Genomic DNA, 6,356 nt, shown 5'->3' with positions numbered 1-6,356 from the left:
CTGGTATAGAATCCTACCACAGCAAACATTATTTGGATTAGGGTGCGGGTTAGCTTTTGGGTTTGGGTAAGTTAAGCAATAATATCAAATAATAATACTTGACCCACCCTCACCCAAACACTAACCAACACACTAACCCAAATATTGTGCATTGCTTTAATAATTGTTTCAACGCTGTGGTAGGATTCTAGACCAGCGCCAAGACTGGTAATTTATAACCCTAAACTGATTGCATACAAAAATAAATACGGTATCGCCTTGTTACAACAAACAAACAGTGCATTGAACGAAGTTAAGCATACGCTTCCAAAATGTCAAGCTGTTGTACTTTCTCAAGTTTTAATGAAGTTGATATTCGAATGGTAAATCCCCTATTTTGACATAACTCCACTAGCGCATCTGGCGGCTATTTTTTTCTTATTTTGTTTCCGCTAGTAGTACTAATTCCTTAATTCCCTTCATACATTTTTTCATAAAGGGCGGTTTACACCACAGCTGCAATGAGCTTTGCAAAGTGTAATTTGCATTCAAATTTTATTATGGCAAGCGTTCCACGCTTTGCTAAACTCAAGCCCAGTGCAGCTATATCGAAAAACGTTACGTTTTGGAGCGATGTTTACGCCCAGCGCAGCTCAGTGCAGCTGTAATGTAAACGGGCCTTAAAAGATACCTATTATGAAATAGTCTAACGGATTGATTAAAAGCTGAACCCAAAGTACATTTAAAGAAATTTCAATTGATGAAATCTTTACAAGATTCAGGTTTATTTCATAATTACCAAATTGAAAAGCGACATAGTAACGCATACAAAACAGAGGGTCACTGTATTTCTAACTGAAAGGCTCGTGTTTTAGAGACACGCAAGATATGATAAGATTGTATATTGCTTAATCAGGTATGTATTGCTGTGGAGTCGTAATAAACTAGGATTTACGTATCGATTAGTGTTTATTCTCAGTTGGTTAATATGTGTTTCAGTAAAAAATGTGTAAATATTCGGTAGAAACGCATTAGACCATAACGTATTTTATGGGGTACACGTGTAATCATTTGGTGGTTAAACGAATAATAAAAAAACTAACAATGTCAGCTTAAGACGACGGTTTGGGCGCAGTGGTTCTCAACCGGGGTGCCGCGGCGCCCTGGCGTGCCATTTCCAATGCTCAAGGATGCCGATAGGAAGTTAAAACATTTTAAGAATTTGATTTTTGCTCAATTGGTAAGCTTCTTAAAACAACTATTTGTGTACGATTAGAGACCATTAAATCAAATGACAATTTTCTACGAGTTTTAAGTTGATTGTGTTGTTCCAGTTCCATTTATAGTGACATTTCAGTACTCAACGAAATTTCCAACCGGGTTGCCGAAAATCTAGTTATTATTTTTGAGGGGTGCCATAAGCCATGAAAGGATGAGAACCACTGGTTTAGCGTATATAAAACAAACCCGATTGGCAAATAAAAACGCTAAGTGAAATGCAGAAACTTTAGATGTTATTCAACTGTGGCAGACCAGCAAACAAGTCGAACCAAGTTACAGGCGACTTGATTTGCAAGTGATTACGGCCAGGCCATTTTGCTTGCATCAGTCCAGCAAAAAGTGACGCAGAAAGAAACGGATAGGCCTTATGGTGCACAGCAGAAAACACTAAACGAGTTAAAGACAGGCCAGTTGTCCATCGATGCAACGCCTCTATTGTTAGACTACAGCCTTCAGCGAACTGCTTGTATGACGTCACACAGGGGTGAAGTGATAATGTCCAGAGGATAGCTTGGGAGGTGAGAAGCTCAGCGCCGCAGGATAAAACGTGTGGTTCTGTCGAGAAGGATAAAATGTAACATCGCGTGTAGACGAAAAAGTCTTACTTTAAATACATTTGGAGCGCGCTCCACATTAAACGAGTTAGTGGGATGGTCTGGTAAAAGAAACATGGCCTCTGGTCTGATAACAGAAAAATATTTTACGGTACGGCGTACCAGCATTTTTTTTTATCGGGACGGCGTTCTGGATAGTTCCGGCTACCAAGAGCTAGTCAACCTAGACTCGTCCTATCTCATCCTACAATTTCAATGGACATATAAACATATTTATTCAGCATTTAAAAAACATACCACGACGCTTAGGCAGGTCTACATTTTATCGATTTCAAAAAAAATATTAAAATTAACAAAAATATTAATATTCAATATTAATATTCGCCAAATATTACATGATAAAACATTTGTCAACCATTTAACCAACAAATTCGGATATTCTTTGATCTCACCTTTCCAGCCGTGCTGCACTTAATGGCACTGATATGGGGGTTTTCACCACTGTTTATATATTCGATCCAATGCTTAAAAATCGTGTACCAACGATAACAGCACACCTATCAATCGTACTTATGCTCAAGTGTACATTTGGATTTAATCCTATTTAAAGTACCTTATAAAATACCAGTGTTGCAAACAAGTCTTTTTTAAATGACCTGAGTCCGGCTAATTTTTTTTTTTTTGAATAAATAACAAGTCAAGTCCCAGTCCAAGTCCCAGTCATCAGTTGCGCAAGTCAAGATTCAGTCAAGTCATAATTAGAGCAAGTCAACTTCAAGTCAATTCTTTTCATAACAAAAAGACGGTAAACTGATAAACTCGTCCAATTATAAAAATGTCATAAACGCAAAATATAACAAGAAAATAGTTCTATGTGCAAAAAATTCGATAGGTAGCTCAGTTTTAGGTAAAAATACTTTATTAAAACACGTTAGTTCAACTCAAGTCATTTGTCCGAAAAACTTAAGTCAATTCAAGTCATTTTTTTGACCAGATGACTTAAGTCAAGTCAAGCCATTTTGACAAGATGACTTAAGTCAACTCAGTGACTTAAGTCAAGTGATTGACTCAAATCATTACAACACCGTTAAATACACACATCAACACGCGTGAAAAATCGGTTCAGTTTTTCTCACCTGGCATGGCGAGCAGACGGGCGCGTCGAGTCGAACTGCGTTCTGCGAAAAGTCGTTCAGGCAGGTTTCACGCATGTACGTCGAAGCGAGGGGAAACCCCGGACCTGGTACTTGACTGTGACTGATTCCGCAAGGTGGCGATACAGGGTAGGCCTAGAAAATAAACGAACCGGTTTAACGAGATAAATTTCTATATACATGGAATCTTTCCAAAGCGCGAAAAACAGTAAATAACATAGATAGAAATCTTTACTAAAGCAAACATATATGTTTATTCAGCTAGAATAGGGTAGGCAATTAACCTTGACTTGGGGACTATTGAAAATAAGAAATGGAGGTCGGGAGGTCGGGTCTAATAAGTCCCGGTTGAGCTAGAATACGACGTTTGAAAGGGCCTCGAACGGTTGTATCATTATGTCAGACATTATAGGGCATGATCACTGTGAATTACGTTATTGTGTCAAATAACTTGGGTTAAAATTAAGTGTTTTACCAAATTTTTGTTACAAAAATCGGTATATCGATTTATTATATCAAATTTTGCATGTAAAACAATTTGCTTTCTGTATATTAAGTGTTTTTTTATTTGAGTTATGACTCATAATAATCGGACAAGTTTATCGATTCTGATAGTTTTGCGCTTCATTTTAATGTAATTTAATTAACTTGATGTTGACTTGCTCTCATAATGACTTGTACTGCTGGGACTTGAAGTGTTATTTTTCAAATCACTTGACTGGGACTTAATTCATTGTTCTTTTGAAACGACTTGACTGTGAATTAAGTCATTAAAATGACTTTTTGACAACACTGGTAATTTACAGTCAACTTCGTTTCAAACAAAACTCGATTGCTTTACTCAATAAGGTTGTATGATCGATGTGAAATTGGTTACCTGGATTATTGATAAGGTAGATCATTTCTTAAAAAGTGGCATAATTGATAATAAATCTACATGCGGAACATTACTTATGAATAATAACATTGACTGTTAAAAATACATTTCCCAAAAACTATAAGATGTGCCATCAAATAAAACAAATTTAAACCTTTTATCATGAAAATAAAGGTTAATTATATGGGATCGCCATGAGAAACATTTTAGCTTTTGGTTCACTTCTTATAACGCATTACAGTGGGGCGCCTGAGGCATTAAAATTCGACAAACCAGATTTTTCGTCCTATTCGAGCGGCGCAAAGTGAGAAACGATCTTTGCAATAAGTGCGTTCAATCAGCCAAACCTTTACTTGGAAATAATTAGATCCCTAAAAGGTCGTTTTTTTTCTAACGGAAAACAGAGAGTTGAGGCTTGTTTGCGTCGGTAATTGCACTTTGTAAATCAATTGTGTCTCCTGGCTTTCAATTGACAGCTTTGTTCAATAGGTTTTCTATCGACCGCGTCCGCCAGACACGTCTGTCGAGTTTAAATTTAACGTTTAAAACGCTGCTGCTGCTTAACGATTTCGCGTCCACTTGAAATTGACGTTCAGTTGGGACGCGAAGGAGAAGTTTAACGGGTGCTTCTAAAACCGAATTGATTGACAGCGACCAAGACTAGTGCGGTACAAATTGTTCCGTTCTCCAAGTAACAAATTAAGGCAATTAACAAAGGTATTTTGGTAGAACGCAGTACTCGAACTTTTTGACTTTGTCACTCATTTCCAAGGTACATTACAAATCCGTACATAATGTACCCAAACAAGGTATTCCTTGTAAATAAATGCATTCAAAACAAATTTTGCTGACGTGCAAAACACTACAAAATTTCCCCTAAATCATTTTGTCCTTCCTGTTCTTTGAACCCATTGTAATTCATCTTTAGCTATTTATCCAATATAAGTTTAACTATAAAATTTGAACCAATAATATACATACAACAATTTAAAGCAGGGCTACGTAGTCAGAGTCGGACTGAGGACTCGGGACTCGTCTGAGTCGGTTTGTTTTACAGGATTCGGACTCGGGACTCGAGTAAGATCATGTAAAACTACCCCAGTCACGAGTCCAACGCGCGAATGCGCAGTGCGAAACTTTGAAACTGGTATGGCCGTCATCTGTAGATTGTAAATGTGGATATTTCCAACCACGTATAGAGTGAGTGGATGGATGATATGACACCCCCATAAGGAATTTCTGAAAATTCACTGTGATTTAGTAACGTAAATGGTTGAAATACAGGCTATAAAGTCGGAGCCGAACTGGAGACGCGACAAAATCGCACATTTGACCGGAGTCGGAAGCGGGACTCAGAAGTCGGAGTTGGGTGATTTTTTCGCCTGAGATTTTATCAAAACACATTTAATAAAAACGAAAATATTTGAATGATAACCCAAGTTATTTGACAAAATGACTTCAATCCAAATCAATTACAGCCATTCGTCCAATGGACTTAAGTCAAGTCAAGTTCTTTGATTCAAAATAATTAATCGAAGTCAAGACATTTGAAACAGTGGATTAGGCGCACACATAGTTGCAAGTTGCAACACTGGTAAACTCTAGTGAAACCTTCGTATTTATTTAGAAACAACTAAACAGGATGTGAGATAACACTTGACTGACATTACGTCAGATTAAAATTCGGGACTTGACTTGACATAGGCATTTCATATATTATTTTTTTTATAAAATTTGGTTTATTTCCTAATTTATTAATTTATATATTTTTGGTCTATTTTAATAGTTTGCCGTTCGATTTAGATTGCAAGGTCTTGACTTGGAATAGACTTGCTATAATTATGACTTGACTGGGACTTGACTTTTGATTTATTAAAAAAAAAACTTGACTTGCATATTTTAGGAAAGGCTTGACTGGGATTCAAGTCATTTCAAAATGACCTGCTTGCAACACTGTTTGTTTCTGTTGTCCGTGGACGAAAGAATTTTCCGCGCCCTTTGTTCAAATTTTCAAAGGCTAATCCAAAGACGCAGAGCGACAGGCAATTTCCTATTTATTGTTCGACGTACCGGTCGAACGGAAAAGCAGCTTAATCGTTTAGGGCCTCGTAATTAGCTGAGGGAACCTAGAACTCAGTGGACGGAGAAAAGACAGTGCTTCCCCGTTGTTTTCCAAATTACTCTATTGATTATCCGCTTTTGGTTAGTTGGCGTATCGTCTGCAAAGTGGCCTTGTAAATTGGGAGCAAGATGGCTTCAAAAATACCCATCGGAAGAAGTCGACTTTTTTCGTCCTCAGCTGCTTGCAACAAAGCGAGGCTTGAGTAAACAATGGAAGTTGTGTGAAACCAATTAATCTTGCTAAAAACAAGGAATTGTGGCTCGAACTTTCCTTGAGCTGAAGCCTCGACATGACTGGCTTTTTATTGATTTTACTTGATTAATGACTTACAACGTTTTTGTAAAATACCTTTACTTTGGAGCATATTGGTTGGTGGTTGTGGTAAGACG

This window comes from Ascidiella aspersa, chromosome 6 (assembly GCF_963924565.1).
Source record: "Ascidiella aspersa chromosome 6, kaAscAspe10.2, whole genome shotgun sequence".
Lineage (NCBI taxonomy): Eukaryota > Metazoa > Chordata > Ascidiacea > Phlebobranchia > Ascidiidae > Ascidiella > Ascidiella aspersa.
The sequence above is the reverse complement of the archived record's forward strand: the minus strand, read 5'-3'. Positions refer to the sequence as shown.